The 19,169-nt window shown below is 44.6% G+C and overlaps 1 protein-coding gene across 1 annotated transcript in view; it reads right to left on the bottom strand.

Annotated features, from left to right (window-relative positions):
• The window catches only part of GNB1L (G protein subunit beta 1 like), a 75,220-nt gene that overhangs the window by 41,478 nt on the left and 14,573 nt on the right, over window positions 1-19,169 (bottom strand). The gene's annotated exons all lie outside the window — the stretch shown is intronic.

The following is a 19,169-nucleotide window of genomic DNA, read 5'->3' as shown; positions in this document are numbered from 1 at the left end:
AAGGGCAGAGTGGCCGGGGCAGAGTCCCCATGCGGCTCCTTGGGAGCCCTGCTCCCCAGACCACTGGGCCTGTTGGGGGGGGTCCGCCAGGCCACCACCCACCCAGAGAGGCTTCCTGGATCCCTACTGAGCCCACCCAACAACTCAGACCTGGAGGGCCTCTCACCCCACCTCAGCCCCACAGCTGGCTGCTCTGTGGGGTGACCCTGGAGCCAGAAGCAACCAGCCGCACGTCTGTATCCCTGCAGGCCCTGAGCTGGGCTGAGGGTCCAGAGGGAAAGGCCAGGAGCAGACCGCGGGGTGGCTGGGGCAGCCTGTCACAAGAGGCCTCTTCCACTGGGTTCTGGGACAGTGGGACAGGCCCCGGCCCAGCTGCCTGCAGCCTGACACAGGGGAGAGAGGATGGCTCATGGCAGCCACAGCCAGCAGAGGGACTGGGGGCAGTAATGACGGGGGCAGGGGAGGCGGGAAGAACTCTTCCAGAAGGGGCTGGGTGGGACGCAGGTGCAGAGGCAGGAGTGCCATGGCCGTCTGGAGGCGGCTGTCCCAGGTGCCCCTTCAGCTGCAAGCCCTGCCCCTCCCCTCCACACACACTGTCCCGCTCCTTACTCTCTTCGGGAGGGGCAGCAGCAGCCCAGCTGGGGCAAAGGTTCAAAACACCTGAGAAATGTCCCTGCCAAGGCGTCCTGCAGAGTGGAGGGTAGGCAGCGGCCAGGGCCTCGCGGGCTGCACTGGGGAGGGAAGGAGGCCTAGGAGGGGCTGGGCAGCGACTCCAGGCGCAGGTCCACCCTGCCTGGCGAGAGACCTCGGGCGGCCACTACCTCCCAATCCTGCCTCTCGAGGGGTTCCGAAGGCAATGCAGAGTTCCCTGGGATGTGCTTTACTAACTACCAAGTCCCATTTTTCCTTTTCTTTTTTGAGGGGGATGAGTGGGGTTTCAGCCTCACTCACCTGTGACCAAAAGCCAACTGATCGTGCCCAAACTTGAGGGTAGCTTCCAGGGCAGGCGGAAAGACCTGACCCCACAGTGCTCCCAAGACCCATGGCCCCTGCTCCAGCCTGTGACGGGAAAGCCTCCTGAAGAGTCGGCTGGACAGGGGCTGGGACAGCTGCGCTCAGTGGGCTGGCCTGGAGGACAGTTCTCAGAAGCCACCGCCTGCCTGTGCTATGCCTGCCAGGTAAGAAATGCAGGCTAGCCACGGGGACAGGGAGGCAGGGCCCCAGTTCCAAGGGAAGCCAAAGAATGCAGACTCAGCAAAAGCACCTCCACCTAGCAGGAAACCACTGAGTCCAGAATGAAGGGTCCTCCCAGTGACGCCAGTCCAGGCAGCAGAGCCTGACGGCGCACCACTACACAGGCTCCCTGTGCGGTCCAGGCACAGACACACTGTATACACACTATGCACACACATACACACAGGCACACACACGCACAAGGTACACACATACACACATGCAAAACCCATGCATGGGACACACATGCACACCCACACACACATGCTCACACACTCATGCACACACACGTTCACACACTCATATGCACACACACATGCTCACTCATGCAAACACACATGCACACACACTCACACGCATATGCATGCACACACGCTCACATACTCAGGCACGCGCACATGCACACACATGCTCACACACTCATGCACACACATGCACACACACTCATATGCACACATTCACACACCCATATGCACACACACGCTCACACACAAATGCACACACACAGGCACATGCTCACACCTATATACTCATACACATGCAGATTCACACTCAGGCGCAGGCACTCATACATGTGTAAACACATGCTCACACACTCGCTCACACACTCATGTGCACACACACATGCACATGCACATGCACACACACATATGCACACACACGCTCACACACATGCACACACAGGCACACACTCACACCTACTCATACACACGCACTCAGACACAGGTACTCATACATGTGCACACACAGGCACACACACTCATGCACATATACACATGCTCACATACAGGCAAACACAGGCACACACTCACACCTATATACTCATACACGCACAGCCTCACACTCAGGCACAGGCACTCATGCATGTGCACACACATGCACACACAGCACAGACAATCGCGCACACGGACAGCACGGAGGCCTCGGGCGGTGCCAGCCGAAGCCCGGCCCCCACTTGCCACCTGCCTGGGGCCTGGCAGGAGTTTCCAGAACCTCACCGGCAGAAGGCTCATTCTCCGATGATGAAATCAAGTTCTCTTCCATTGTTTCCCCAGAACTTCAGCGAACAAACCCGTCACGTTGTTCCAACAACCAAAACACACAGGCCAAAATGATGCATCGGCAATTAAGGGCTCCATCATTTCAAGCAATTAAAATAAACGCTTTATTTGAAAACTAATTAATTCTAGCTACATATTTTTCCCATGACAATATCCTAGGATTGCTTGATTTATGACATCTAATTATTCTTTATTAATCTAATTGAGAATCATCACGTTCTCCTATCTCGCCTGGCCCCCGGCTGTGGAGCGGAGGCCGCCTTTGCGCAAGGCCCATGGGCACCCAGCCATCCTCCCAGTGGCCCCGGCCCAGCCCCGGCCCTGTCCTCCCAGAGGCAAAGGAACAGGAAACTTCATCCACAGAGCACAACTTCGCCTTCTGCCTGCTCTTCCAGATGTCAAAGCGAGCCACATTCTTTGAAAAATGAAAGACAGTCGGACGCAATTTGTGTAACTCTAATAACCATTCCAAGAGAAGCCAGAAACACCCCTGAAAGCCCCAGGGCACACATGGACGACTACAGCATCTGCCTGTTTGTGCCCCTGCTGAGGCAGCTCGGCAGGCCCCAGGGCTCTCCCCACTGAGGGGGTCCAGAGCGCTCCTCTGGGTGTGGGGACCAGTGGGCAGATGCAGCCGGCATAGAGGTCCATGGACACCCCACTTAAGGGAGGCGGGGGCAGACTTGCAAATGTCCCACTGATGCAAACCTGCCCACACCTGCAGGGGCTGTCCCCACAGATGAAGCAGGGCTCGGGCAGTGGCTGGAGCCCAAAGACCACAGGTCCCTATTCAAGACATTCTTGGGCTCCTGGGGGTTCACGCCAGAAGACCTCAGCTCAGCCTGGATCCCTGCCCTGCCCTCAGGCTGCAGAGTCCTGTGCTCGGTCCCCTAGCCCTTTTGTGGAAATCAGCAAAGAGTACCAAGAAGTGAGCCAACGTGGGGAGCCACCACCCAGAGAGGGGCCGCTGGCTCCACCCCTGCCTGCCCCGGCCCACCAGGTCCCGCCTGTCCCATTGGGCATGTGACGGCACAAGGACAGGCCACACAGGCTGCTGGAAGTGCCTCATACAGGACCCTCCGGCCCGATGCATATGTTACACAAGGCCACGTAACTAGCTCCAGAATCCCCTGGGGAAGCTCTAGCCCATAACCAGCAAGACTGAAGATGAGGTCCGCACCCCTTTACAGCAGGACGGACACCCTGGGTGGCCCTCTCCCCAAAAACAACTAAAGAAGTTGATAGAAGTTTTTTAAAAGGCCGGGCATGGTGGCTCATGTCTATAATCCCAGCACTTTGGGAAGCCAAGGTGGGAAGATTGCTTGAGCCCAGGAGGTCAAGATCAGCCTGGGCAACATAGGGAGACCTTGTCTCTACGAAAAAAAATAAAAATAAATTAGCCAGGTGTGGTGGTGCATACCTGTAGTCCCAGCTACTCGGGAGGCTGGGGTGGGAAGATGGCTTGAGCCCAGGAGGTCAAGGCTGCAATGAGTCACAATTGCACCACTGCACTCCAGCCTGGGGGACAGGGCAAGACCCCATCTCAAATAAATAAAATTAAGCCGGGCGCGGTGGCTCAAGCCTGTAATCCCAGCACTTTGGGAGGCCGAGGCGGGTGGATCACAAGGTCAAGAGATCAAGACCATCCTGGCCAACATGGTGAAACCCCGTCTCTACTAAAAATACAAAAAATTAGCTGGGCATGGTGGTGCGTGCCTGTAATCCCAGCTACTCAGGAGGCTGAGGCAGGAGAATTGCCTGAAGCCAGGAGGCGGAGGTTGCAGTGAGCCGAGATCGTGCCATTGCACTCCAGCCTGGGTAACAAGAGCGAAACTCCGTCTCAAAAATAAATAAATAAATAAATAAATAAATAAATAAAATTAAATAAATAATTATCTTAAAAATTTTTTTTTGTTGAACACAACCGGGCACAGTGGCTCAGGCCTGTAATCCCAGCACTTTGGGAGGCCAAGGCAGGAGGATTGCTTTAGGCTGGAAGTTCAAGACCAGCCAGGGCAACATAGTCAGACCCCATCTCTACAAAAAATAAAAATAAATTAGCCAGGCGTGGTAGTAGGTGCCTGTAAGTCCAGCTACTCTGGAGGCTGAGTTGGGAGAATCACTAGAGCCCAAGAGTTCCAGGCTACAGTGAGGAACTGTGGCACGATCACACCCCAGCCTGGGCAATAGAGCAAGACCTTGTCTCTGCAAAAGATAAAAATAAAAAACAAAATATTAAATGCATCACTAAATTGGCCAAAAAGTAAATAAATAAAGTCTGAACTGCCAGAGGCCAAACGCTAAGTAAAAGTGCAACGTCAGGAGGCCTACGAAGCCTGCCTTGAGGGCACTTGCTACACTAGTGACCTGGATTTCCAGTTCTGATGGCCTCTGGGGTGACAAAAGACAAAGCTTAGGACCCTCCTATGGTGGCTAATCTCCTAGGAGAACCCCAGTAGCTAGATGGTCAGTGTTAGGCTGAGCCAGCACTAAACCTGCACCCATGGGTACCAGAAAAAAAAAAAAGTCCTCAGGATCCAGCCCTAACTCACACCACCTTGGGAGATCCCCCACACTTCAGTCTGTCTTCTCAGAAGGAATCCGCCTTCAACCCAGGCCTTAAAGAATTCACTTTAGAAAAAATCCTGGCCGGGCGCGGTGGCTCAAGCCTGTAATCCCAGCACTTTGGGAGGCCGAGGCGGGTGGATCATGAGGTCGAGAGATCGAGACCATCCTGGTCAACGTGATGAAACCCCGTCTCTACTAAAAATACAAAAAATTAGCTGGGCATGGTGGCGCGTGCCTGTAGTCCCAGCTACTCAGGAGGCTGAGGCAGGAGAATTGCTTGAACCCAGGAGGCGGAGGTTGCAGTGAGCCGAGATTGTGCCATTGCACTCCAGCCTGGGTAACAAGAGCGACACTCTGTCTCAAAAAAAAAAAAAAAGAAAAGAAAGAAAAAATCCTAAGAACGGCAGGGTTGTAGTCAAAAATCACAAAAAGCAAAAAGGAAGCATGGCACCGTGAGTGACAGTCATCAGAGGCAACAGAAAACAGAACTAGACCCACAGAGCAGAGCACTCAGGTATATAAGGCAGGGATGCTTAATGCTCTTAAAGAAACAAAGAAGGAACTGCAACTACAAGTAGAGGGCAAGGAAGATGAAACATCATCACACAGATCTGAAAAAGGATCCAACCTGGTGAGAGGTGGTTGGGAAACAGGGGATGTGTCTTACGCTCCAGACTGTTTGCTGATCACAAAAGGAAAATGTGTGTCTTCAGTGGAGACATCTGGCTGTCACCACTTTCACCACTGAGAAAAGCTGGCACTGCCCATAATGAACAAACTGGCGTTGGTTATCTCCTGATGCGATGCCATAGATATGGCACCATCCTCGTGCACTCATGCCAACAATGCTCAACCTGAATCCAGCCATAAGGAAACAATCAGACACATCCAGGTTATGGGACCCTAGCTTGGACTCGCCGAAAAGGTCAACATCAAGAGAAAGAACCAGGGGAAAAAGCCAGGTAACTTCCACATTAAGAGACCAAAGGGGCATGATGAGCAAACATAACACGTGAACCTTAATCCTGGCTCTCAGATCCTAGATTTTTAAAAAAGCGGGGGTGTGGGGGGAGCTATCAGGGACATCTGGGGGACCTTTGGGGGTAATCTGAATATGGACTGTAGATAATGGGGAGTTATTAATTTTCTCGGGAAGGATAACAGTATTTTACGTAGAATGTCTTTATTCCTAAGAGATACATCCTAAAGTATTTAGGGGTGAAATGCTATAATGTCTACAATCTGTTTTCAAATGTTTCCAAAAAATTTTCTCTCTTAATGTCTACCTATATACATATGAATATACAGGCAGACAAGCAGCACAAATGTGGCAAAACGCTAACAACTGGCAAGCATAGGGGAAGGTGCGCAGATATTTATTTGACTACACTTGCAGCTTTTTGTAGATTTAAAACCATAAAAGCATGCTAGAGGGGTGGAGAAAGACAAGTCCACACTGGACTTGTATCCAGAATATCTAAAGAACTCAGAGGTCAACAGAACACAAAAGCAAACACCAAAAGAAAAATAAGCAAAAGACTTGAACACATATTTCACAAGCAACGTAAATGTCCGATAAATATACGCAGAGATGTTTAACCTAATTAATAATCTTGGGAATGCCTGTCAAAACTACAATGCGATATAATTACACTCTCATCAGATCAGCAAAAACTTAAACAGTCTGTCAAATGTTGACGAAGACACAGGACAACTGGAACCCTCTACCATGCTAGAGGGAGCACACACTGAAACGACCACTGTGGAAAACAATCTGGTCCCATCTTGCACACCGTATGACTCAGCAACCCTACTCCTAGATAAACACCCTGAAGAAATTCTCACAAGTCTGACAAAGAGACTCACACAGAATGTTCCTAGTAGTATTGTTCATAATAATAAAAACCAAAAACAACTCAAATGGCTAGCAACTGCAGAAAGGAACACATTGGGTAAACTCACATGATACAATACTCCACAGAACTGAAAATGAATCAACTCCAGTCTTACACGGATGAAGCTCAAAGTCGTAATTCTCATCAAGAGACATGAAGGGGCCGGGCGCGGTGGCTCACGCCTGTAATCCCAGCATTTTGGGAGGCCGAGGTGGGTGGATCACGAGGTCAAGAGATCGAGACCATCCTGGTGAACACGGTGAAACCCCATCTTTACTGAAAATACAAAAATTAGCTGGGCATGGTGACACATGCCTGTAGTCCCAGCTACGTGGGAGGCTGAGGCAGGAGAATTGCTTGAACCCAGGAGGCAGAGGTTGTAGTGAGCTGAGATGGCGCCGTTGCACTCCAGCCTGGGTAACAAGAGTGAAACTTGGTCTCAAAAAAAAAAGAGACATGAACGGAGTAAAAAATGAAGCTATAGACAGAAATAAAATGTTCACAGCACATATCTGTTAAAGGATTCATTGTCTGAATTTACTCCTTGACTCAAAAAAGTCACTCAGTAAGAAAAAGATTCACTCTCATAATTTACTCCTTGACTCAGAATATGTCACTCAATAAGAAAAAGAGTGTAACACAAAGTAATTCTGAAAGGCTACAATTAGAGATAGGCAAAAACGTATACAGGGCAGACAGATACAATAAGAAAGTAGGGGTTGAAGTACTAATAGTAAAGTTGAATTCTGGCCAAAAAGCATTAGACTTGACAAAGACAGATAGTTTTGAATTCTTCATTGCAATTTACAAAATTTAACGGTTTATGGCAAGGTGTGGTGGGCTCACGCGGGTAGTCCCAACACTTTGGGAGGCTGAGGTGGGAGGATTACTTGAGGCCAGGAGTTCAAGACCAGCCTGAGCAACACAGTCCATCTCCATCTCTCAAAAAAAAAAAAAAACAACAACTAGCTGAGCACAGTAGTATAGTCCCAGCTACTTGGGATGCTGAAAAAAGGGAATTGCTTGAGCCCAGGAGTTCAAGAGTTCAAGGCTGCAGTGAGCCATGATCACAACACTGCATTACAGCCTGAGTGAAAGACTGAGACCCAATTTTTTAAAAAAATGTATTTCTCTCTATATCTACACACACACACATACATACTAGTTTTTAATGTCTATGCGCGGTATAGCAGAGCAAAAACTACAGGAGATGCAGAGTCACAGAAAGAAACCTACTAATGATTGGAGAATGATGTGACATACTATTCTTTTTTTTTTTTTTTTTTTTTTTTTGAGACAGAGTCTTGCTCTGTTGACCATGCTGGAGTGCAGTGACATGGTCGCTGTTCACTGCAACCTCTGCCTCCCTGGTTCAAGCAATTCTTGTGCCTCAGCCTCCCAAGTAGCTGGGACTACAGGCATGCACTATATCGCCTGCCTAATTTTGTTTGTTTGTTTGTTTGTTTGTTTGTTTGAGGCAGAGTCTTGCTCCGTTGCTAGGCACCAGGCTGGAGTGCAGTGGTGCAATCTCGGCTCACTGCAACCTCCGCCTCCCAGGTTCAAGCAATTTGCCTGCCTCAGCCTCCGAAGTAGCTGAGACTACCGGCGTGCACCACCACATCCAGCTAATTTTTGTATTTTAGTAGAGACGGGGTTTCACCATGTTGGCCAGGATGGTCTCAATCTCTCAACCTTGTGATCTGCCTGCCTCAGCCTCCCAAAGTGCTGAGATTACAGGCGTGAGCCACCACGCCCGGCCTAATTTTTGTATTTTTAGTAGAGATGGGTTTCACCACATTGGCTAGGCTGGTCTCAAACTCCTGACCTCAGGTGATTCACCCACCCTAGCCTCCCAAAGTGCTGGGATTACAGGCATCAGCCACTATGCCTGGCTGTGACATACTATTCTTAGTACAAGTCAGATCATGTGGACAATAAGTAAGCAGATAGAAGATACAAACAATACATCCAATGAGGTGGACACTACAGATCTACAATGGAACTTTACACTCTCATAACAGAGCCTACATCTTCTTCTCAAGGCTACATGGGACATGTATAACACCTGACTATGTATTGGGTCACAAAGAAATATCAGTAAGTTTCATAAAGAAGAAATATTTGTAAATAAAATTCTATGACCACAGTGGAATTAAACTAGAAATTAATACAATTTTTAAAAAAGATCTTATCAAATAGAAATTTTAAAACAACTTTTAGGTGAAATAGGATAACTGAAACCACAAAAATATTTTAGAAATGAAAAATACTACATACCAGAGTTTATGAGATATCTTTAAAGCTCTGATGAGAAGTATAGACCAATACCAGTTATGACTATCATACAAAAGTAGCAAGTAAAATATTAGTAACCAGAATCCAATATCACATTAATATACAATGACCAAGTGGAATTTATCCTAGAAATGCAAGGTTGGTTCCAACAGGGAATTTATGAATGCCATATACCATATTACTAGATATAAAGAGAAAAAGCATGTAATTATCTCCACAGATGCTGAAAAAGCCTTTGACAATATGCAAGGCCTATTTTTTATTAAAATACATAAACAAACAGAAATTGATGCATTTCTTAGAGATGAGTTAAATAGACACATATATCCCCCTTGGTCCTAAATCCAACATATCATTTTATAAAGAAATATTAGAGACATTCACACTAAGATTAGAATGCCCACTATCTCTACTACCGTTCAACATCGTAGTGGCAGTTTAAGCCAAAGCAATTAGATAAGAAAAATTAAGTAGAGGCTTATAATTGGAAAAGAAGACATTAAATTATCTTCCTGCTGGGTACAGTGGTACATGCCTGTAGTCCTAGCTACTTGGGAGGCTGAGGCAGGAGGACTGCTTGAGCTCAGGAGTTTGAGGCTACAGTTTACTATGATCACACCTGCAAATAGTCACTGTACTCCAGCCTGGGCAACACAGCAAGACCCCATCTCTAGGAAAAGAAAACAAAACTATCTTCCAGATTATATGATTGTATACATGGGAAGCCCTAGAAAATCAACAATAAAACAGACTCAAATAATAAAAAAACTTCAATTGGTAGCAGGATATAAAACTAACAGAGAATTCAATAGTGTCTATGTTATTTGTATATAATAATGAGCACAATATTATTTATACAAAAATAATAACCAGTTAGAGAAAATCCCATTTATGCCAAAGAAGATAAAATATTTAAGAATAACTTTAACAAATGAATATGAAAACCCTACAAGAAAATGTTAAAATTCTAGAAGACACAAAAGTAGATTTGAACAAAGGAAAAACGATCCTTTGTTCTTGGTTAAGACAATTCAACACCAACATAAAGATGTCTCTTCTCCCCAAGTTAGTTCATAAATTTAATACAAACCCAACAGAAACACCAGCAAGTTTCTTTATGAAGTTAGAGAAGTTGATATTAACATTCACTTGGGGCCGGGTGCGGTGGCTCACACCTGTAATCCCAGCACTTTGGGAGGCCGAGGCGGGTGGATCACGAGGTCAAGAGATCGAGACCATCCTGGTCAACATGGTGAAACCCCGTCTCTACTAAAAATACAAAAAACTAGCTGGGCATGGTGGTGCGTGCCTGTAATCCCAGCTACTCAGGAGGCTGAGGCAGGAGAATTGCCTGAACCCAGGAGGCGGAGGTTGCGGTGAGCCGGATCGCTCCCTTGCACTCCAGCCTGGGTAACAAGAGCGAAACTCCATCTCAAAAAAAAAAAAAAAAAAACCCAAAAAACAAAAAACATTCACTTGGATAAACAAAAATGTAGAACACACAGAAAAACATGGGGAAAATTAGCTGCAAAGTACTATTAGATACTAACATGTACTAGAGTCTTTAGGATTAAAAGTATGGTACTGTATAGACAGGCGGATCAGTGAAATATAAAGCCTAGAAATAAACCCAAGTACACGTGGAAGTTTAACACATAAAAGAGGTGGTATCTCACATCACCAGAACAAAAATGGTTAACAACTGATTCGCCATTTGGAAAAATGATAAAATCAGATCCATATCTTATAGTGAAATACACAAGAATAAACTCCAAGGGGATCTGGGATCCATATGTAAAAAATAAACCGTTCAAGTACTAGAAGAAAACATGGCAGAATTACATTATTAACTTGGTTGTAGAAAAGGTTTGTTATGACTCAAAATTTAGAAACAATAGTGGCTGGGTGCCTCATGCCTGTAACCCCCCAGCACTTTGGGAGGCCTAGACTGGTGGATCACTTGAGGTCAGGAGTTCAAGACCAGCCTGGCCAACATGGTGAAACCCCGTCTTTACTAAAAATATAAAAAGAAGCCAGGTGCAGTGGTGTGTACCTGTAATCCCAGCTACTAAGGAGGCTGAGGCAGGAGAACTGCTTGAGCCCAGGAGGCTGAGGTTGCAGTGAGCCCAGATCATGCCACTGCACTCCAGCCTGGGTGAGACAGCAGGGCTCTGTCTCGAAAAAAAAAAAAAAAAAAAGATACAATAAAATAAAATGGATAATTCTAACCTTATTAAAAAAAATGTTGCTTTTGCATGTCAAGAGATTTTAAAAATTAATATCTTTAAAATATAAACTTTTCAAAATTAAGGAAAGACTAAAGATAGTAGGAAAATGGGAAAAAGAGATAAATAGACAATTCACAGAAAAAGCTATGAAAATGGCCATTAAACATATGAAAAAGATGTTCAACCTCAAGCTTACGCATAGAGAAATGTAAATTAAAACTACAGAAAAGCTTCTTCTTCTGGTAGGATGAAGTAAGCTCATTACAGCCTCTCTCTCAGGCTGACTGCAACTAAAAACTGGACAGAATATAAAAAGCAACTACCTAAGGCTGGGGGCAGTGGCTAACACCAGTAATCCCAGCACTTTGGGAGGCCGAAGTGGGAGGATCACTTGAGGCCAGGAGTTCAAGACCAGCCTGGGCAACATAGTCAGACCCTGTCTCTACAAAAAATAAAAAATATTAGCTGGACTGATAGCATGTGCTTGCAGTCCTAGCTACTTGGAAGGCTGAGGTGGGAGGATCGCTTAAGCCCGGGAGTTCAAGGTTGCAGTGAGCCATGACTGTGCCACTGCACTCCTCCCTGGGCAACAGAGCAAGATTCTGTCTCAAAAAAAAAAGAAAGAAAGAAAAACCAAAAACAATTCCCCCAAAACAGAAAAAGGGCAACAGCAGCCTGCCAGATTTGGGAGGAAAGCAGAAGCTCAGGTCAGTGCTCTATGCAGGGGCACATTTCCTGGGTTGTTTTTACGTGTGTGTTGGGGTGCTGCTCTGCAGTGGCCCTGGTTGCAGAGCTACCAGGCAGCAGTGGCTGAAACTTGCATAAAACTCCAAATTTCTGGATGGAGACACAGAGGAAAAGGTGCGCTGGTGGCCCCAAGAATGTGAGAGGAAACCCTCAAGGTTTACCTTCCTCCTCTCTCACGGTGCTGCCCCAGGGATGGCCTTGCACACAGAGCCCAGGGGGAAGGTGACTCAGAGAGAAACGTCTTTCTGATCAGAGGAAACAAGGAAAGGGAACCCTGCAGGAAGGCGAGAGGGGGGAAACTACAGAGTGGGGACAGCTAAAAAAAACGTTCCCCAGTTCTTCGAATAAATACGCAGAAGCCTCAAGCTCACCCCTCAGCTGTGTATACACGGGGCACTAGCTGTAAGAAGGGAAGTAACCACCACTGAAGTCTCCGACTGAGCCCCGGGTGGCTGATGTGCAAGACGGCACCAAAGCAGCATGTCAGAAGCTCTGCAAATAAAAATGAGATTAAAACCACAGCCCACGGAGGGCGAGACGGAGCTTGTGCAAAGCTAACTGGGTTGACTGCCTGCAAGTGCCAAACTCAGCTCTCTTTGGAGGACCCTACATAATGTTCATCTCAGGATATGTCTAGGATCTCATCCAAAATTAGTCATCATACAAAGAACCCAGAAAATGAGGCCAACTCTCAAGGGAAAAGGCAATTTACAGATGCCAACCTTGAGAAGATTCATATGTTGGAAATATCTGATAACAATTTTAAAGCAGCTTTATGATTATGTTCCATGAGGCAAAAGTAAACATCCTTGAATTGAATGGAGGGAAAGGACCGCTCAGCAGAGACACAGACATTATTTTTTTAAACAACCAAATAGAAATTTCAGAACTGAATAATATCTGGAAAAAAAAATGGAATGGGAAATGACAGAGTGAGCATAAAGTGGGCCAGGCATGGTGGCTCACATCTGTAATCTCAGCACTTTGGGAGGCCGAGGCAGGAGGATGGCTTGAGGAGTTCAAGGCTATAGTGTGCTGTGATCATGCCACCATACTCCAGCCTAGGCAGCAGAGCAAGACCCTGTCTCTAAAACAAAATAAAATAGGCCAGGCGTGGTGGCTCACGCCTGTAAACCCAGCACTTTGGGAGGCTGAGGCAGGCGGATTACTTGAGGTCAGGAGTTCAAGACCAGCCTGGCCAACGTGGTGAAACCCCATCTCTACTAAAAAAAAATACAAAAATTAGCCAGGCATGGTGGTGAGCGCCTGTAACCCCAGCTGCTCAAAAGCCTGAGGCAGGAGAGAATTGCTTGAACCTGGGAGGCAAGGTTGCTGTGAGCCAGTATCATGTCTCTGCACTCCAGCCTGGGTGACAAAGTGAGACTCCATCTCAAAGAAAAAAAAGTAAAAGTGAAAATAAAAATAAAATAAAACACTGAGCGAGTGGAAAATTACTCAATATGAGATCAGAAAGAAAAAAGATTGAAATAAGCGATTAGCACAGCAGGGACTTGCGGAATAACAGTAATACGTCTAACATTCAGGGCAGTGGAGTCCGAGAAGTGGAAGAGAGAAAGAGATTTGGACCACAAAAATTAATTGAATAAATAACGCACAAACTTAGGGAAAGACAAAAGCACTTATGTTTAAGAACATGATGAATCATAAATGAACCATAGGATCAATTCAAAGAAAACCACATTCAAACATCATCAACTGCTGAAAAATAACAATCATGAAGCCATGGAGGCCAGAAGGTAGTGGAACATCTTCGTTAGAGAACTGAAAGAAAAGAACTCTATAGCCAGCAAAATCTTCTTCGGGAATGAAGGCAAAATAAAGATTCCCAGATGAGGGCAAATGAGAATTTCTTGCCTACTGACCTGCACGCAAAGCAATGCTAAAGTTCCTCAGGTTCAACAGGCATGGCACCAGAAATAAATGAGGAACTTCAAGAACGTGGGAGAAGCAGTGACCAAATGTGGGCAAATATAAAAGGCAACTTTTGTCTCTTCAATGAACATGCATGATTGTTAATATTAGATTATTTATGGAGGTTTTCCATATGGCAGTTATAACATAGTGGAGGAGGGTAAGGGAGCTATGTGGTTGTAAAGCTTCCATATTTTACTTGAAATGGAAAAATATTAACTCTAAGAAGAGTGTGAATGGTTAATTAAGTACGTACACTGTTATGCCCACAGCAACCATTAAAAACATAACACAAAGAGATACAGCCAAAATTCCAACAAAACATCAAAACAATGTTTTAAAATACCTAAATAATTCAAGAGAGGGGAGGAAAGAGAGGAGAGAAGAAAAGGAGAAAATAACAAAATGGTAAACCTAAACAGAACCATATCAATCATCACAATAAACGTAAATGATCCCAACATGCTAATTATAAGACCCAACTATAAGCTATACATATATATGTATATATATACATATATATGTAATAAATATATATAAAATATATTTTATATATATATATATATACATATATATATATTTTGAGACGGAGTTTCACTCTTGTTACCCAGGCTGGAGTGCAATGGTGCAATCTCAGCTCACCGCAACCTCTGTCTCCTGGGTTCAAGCAATTCTCCTGCCTCAGCCTCCCGAGTAGCTGGGACTACAGGCGTGCACCACCATGCCCAGCTAATTTTTGCATTTTTAGTAGAGACGGGGTTTCACCATGTTGACCAGGATGGTCTTGATCTCTTGACCTCGTGATCCACCTGTCTCGGCCTCCCAAAGTGCTGGGATTATAGGCGTGAGCCACCGCGCCCGGCCAAAGCTATATTATTTTTAAAAAGACTCAACTATAAGCTACCTAGAAGAAATCCACTGTAAATATAAAAACACAGATAAAAATAAAAAGGTTAAAAAAAAGATATGCTATACAAATAATAAAAAATTGGAGCGGATATATTAATATCAGGCAAAGTAGACCTCAGAGTGAGGAATATTATCACAGACAAGAAGAAGATACAATGATAAATGGCATCGATTCATAAAGAAAACACAAAAGTTGTAAATACTGAGCTAACAGCAGAACTTCAAAGCATGAAGAAAAAAACTGATAGAACTAAAAGCAGAAATATTTAAATACATAGTTATAGGTGGAGACTTAAACTTCTCCTTAGTAACTGACTGAACAAGTGGCCAGAAACTCATACAGAAGACCTGACTAGGCCGGGCGCGGTGGCTCAAGCCTGTAATCCCAGCACTTTGGGAGGCCGAGGCGGGTGGATCACGAGGTCGAGAGATCGAGACCATCCTGGTCAACATGGTGAAACCCCGTCTCTACTAAAAATACAAAAAAAAATTAGCTGGGCATGGTGGCACGTGCCTGTAATCCCAGCTACTCAGGAGGCTGAGGCAGGAGAATTGCCTGAACCCAGGAGGCGGAGGTTGCGGTGAGCCGAGATCGCGCCATTGCACTCCAGCCTGGGTAACAAGAGTGAAACTCCGTCTCAAAAAAAAAAAAAAAAGAAGACCTGACTAATACTATCTACCTACTTGACCTAGGTGACATTCATAGAACATGCCACTCAGCAGAAAAAACACATTCTACTTAAATGCACATGGAACACTCATCAAGGTAGGCCATATCCTGGGTCATAAAAGAAAACTTAAAAACTTTAAAAAATAAAATAAAATAAAAACTCACGCCTGTAATCCTGCCACTTTGGGAGGCCAAGGCGGGCAGATCATGAGGTCAGGAGTTCGAGATCAGCCTGGCCAGCATGGTGAAGCCTCATCTCTACTAAAAGTACAAAAAATTAGCCAGGCATGGTGGCATGCGACTGTAATCCCAGCTACTCAGGAGGCAGAGGCAGGAGAATTGCTTGAACCCAGGAGGCAGAGGTTGCAGTGAGCCGAGATCACTCCTGCATTCCAGCCTGGGTGACAGAGGGAGAGTCTGTCTCAAAAAAAAAAAAAAAAGGGCTGGGCGCAGTGGCTCAAGCCTGTAATCCAAGCACTTTGGGAGGCCGAGGCGGGTGGATCACAAGGTCAAGAGATTGAGACCATCCCGGTCAACATGGTGAAACTCCGTCTCTACTAAAAATGCAAAACATTAGCTGGGCATGGTGGCTCGTGCCTGTAATCCCAGCTACTCAGGAGGCTGAGGCAGGAGAATTGCCTGAACCCAGGAGGCGGAGGTTGCGGTGAGCCGAGATTGCGCCATTGCACTCCAGCCTGGGTAACAAGAGCGAAACTCCGTCTCAAAAAAAAAAAAAAAGTAAAAAATCCCACAAAGTATACAAAGTATGTTCTCTAAACATATGGAATTAAACTGGAAATAAGTAATAGCAAGATAATAAAAATATCCAAATATTTGGAAATTAAACAACACACTTTTTTTCTTTTTTGAGATGGAGTCTCACTCTGTCACCCAGGCTGGAGTGTAGCGGCGCGATTTCGGCTCCTGCAACCTCTGCCTCCTGGGTTCAAGCAATTCTCTGCCTCAGCCTCCTGAGCATCTGGGATTACAAGCATGCACCACCGTGCCGAGCTAATTTTTGTATTTTTAGTAGAGATGGGGTTTCACCATCTTGGCCAGGCTGGTCTTGAACTCCTGACCTCATGATCCACCCGCATTGGCCTCCCAAAGTGAACAACACTCTTTTATATAACCAATGAGTTCAAGAGGAAGTCTCAAGGGAAATTAGAAAGTATCTAAACTAAATACAAATGGAAACACAGCATATCAAAACTTGTAGGGTGCAGCTAAAACAGTGCTTAAAGGGAAATTTATAGCATTAAATACTTACATTAAACAAGAAGAAAAGTCTCCAAATCAATGACCTGGTTTCTGTCTTAAGATAACAGAAAAAGAAGAGCAAAATAAGCCCAAGGCAAGCAGAAAGAAAGAAAGAAGATTAGAGCAGAAATAAATGCTATAAAGCATAGTAAAACAAATGAGAAAATAAAGCAAGAGGTTGGTTCTTTAAAAAGATCCATAAAATTGATAAATCGCTAGCTGAAGTGACAATAAAAAGAGAGAAGAGATATATAAGTTATAATAATTAAAGAAGGGTTATCACTACAGACACCAGAAACATTAAAAGGATAAGAAGGAAATACTATGAACAACTCAAATAAATTCGAGCTAAATAAACCTAGCTGAAATGAAAGTTGAAAGACACAGAACAGGTGAAGAAAGAGATGACCTGAACAGTCCTACGTCAATTAAAGGAATCACATTTTTAGTTTAAATCCTTGGTGGGGGGGTGGGGGGTGGGTGGGATCAAAACCCCAGCTCACATGACTTTACTAGAAAATTCTACCAAACATTTAAAGAAAAAATAACAATATTCTACATATTTTTTTCCCAGAAAACAGAAAAAGAGAGAACATTTCTCAACTAATTTGATGAGGCTAGCATTACTCTAATACTAAAATCAGACAAAGACAGTACAAAGAGAAGAAAACCACAGGCAAACATCTTTCATGAGTACAGACATACACGTCCTCAAACAAAATAATAGCTTGCTACTTAAGTATCAAGTCGGTGGGGGGCGGCGGGAGGGTGGGGGGACGCCGGGTGGAAACAGCAAATCTAATCCAACAATCCAATAGTGTAGAAAAAATACACTGGAGCCAACTGGCATTCATCTCAGGAACGTAAAGCTGATTCAATATTCAAAAATCAACCAATGTAAACTCTCACATTAACACTGAAGAAAAACCACGGGATCATATCAGTTAATATAGAAAAAGCATCGGGCAGAATTCAACATCCATTCATGATTTAAAAAAAAAAAACACAAATTCACCTTCCACAAAATTAGAAACTTTTGCTCTTGGAAAAAGATTACTAAGAAAATGAAAAGACAATCTATACAGATGGGGAAAAATATTTCCAAATCATGTATCTGGCAAATAATGTATAAACCAAATATATCATTTTCAAAATCTACAAGGAAAACACACTTACAAAATAAAACAACTAAAAATGGGCAACAGATTTGAACAAACACTTCACCAAAGAAGATATGCAAATGGCAAATAAGGGCATGAAAACATACTCAGCATCTTTAGTCACTAGGAAAATGTCAATTAAAACCACAACAAAATGCCATTACATACTTATCAGAATGGCTAAAACAGAAAAGACTGACCATTCCAGTTGCTGGAAAGGCAGTGAAGCAACTGAAACTTTTATACGTTGCTGACAGGATTATAAAATGGTACAACCACTTGGGAACAAAAACTAGTCCCATGCTAGAGACAACCCAAATGCTCATCAACAGCAGAACAGACAGAGGCATATCCACACCCAGATATATCAATCCTTGGCAATGACAAAGTAGGAAGCACTGATACATGCTTTAATGTGAATGAATCTCAGAATGATCACGTCAGGTGAAAGAAGCCAGAAAAAAGAGGGTAAATTCTGTGATTCTATTTATGCAAAATTCTAGGAGACAGAAACTGACCTAAAGTGACAGAAGTCAGATCAGAAGGAACCTGGAGAAGAGAGGTGCAGGGAGGAGGAAGGGAGGGGCACGCAGCGAGGCAGGAGGAGACTTTAGGCACAGTGGGTACGTTCATTGTCTTAAGTGTGGGGATGGCGTCACAGAGGCTGCGCTCGTCAAACTGTCCATTTGAAATATGTGCAGTTTACTGCATATGCAATTTAATTGCACAATCTATTTTTGTGTTCATTAAACGAAATGCAACAGCAAGTAAACACTCCAATTAAAAAGGCATAAAAGATTTGAGCAAACACTCCACCTAAAAAGATGTGCAAATAAGTACAAAAAGAAACTCAATATCATAGCCATTAAGGAAATGCAACTTAAACCCATAATGAAATACCACCCCACACCTATTAGAATGGCTAAAATTCAGAAAAAAACTGACAAAACCAAGTGCTGGCATTACTGTGGAGCAACTGGAACCCTCCTATGCTGTTGGTGAGAATGCAAAATGGTACACGCACTCTGGAAAACAGTTTGGTAGTTTCTTATAAATTTTGTTTGTAAAGCAATTAAAAAAAAAAGAAAAAGAAATAAATTTTGTTTGGTTTGTTTTGTTTTGAGACAGAGTCTCACTCTGTCACCAGGCTGAAGTGCAGTGGCGTGATCTCAGCTTACTGCAACCTCTGCCTCCCAGGTTCAAGTGATTCT

This window comes from Saimiri boliviensis, chromosome 21 (genome assembly GCF_048565385.1).
Source record: "Saimiri boliviensis isolate mSaiBol1 chromosome 21, mSaiBol1.pri, whole genome shotgun sequence".
Taxonomy (NCBI): Eukaryota; Metazoa; Chordata; class Mammalia; order Primates; family Cebidae; genus Saimiri; species Saimiri boliviensis.
The sequence above is the reverse complement of the archived record's forward strand: the minus strand, read 5'-3'. Positions and strand labels throughout refer to the sequence as shown.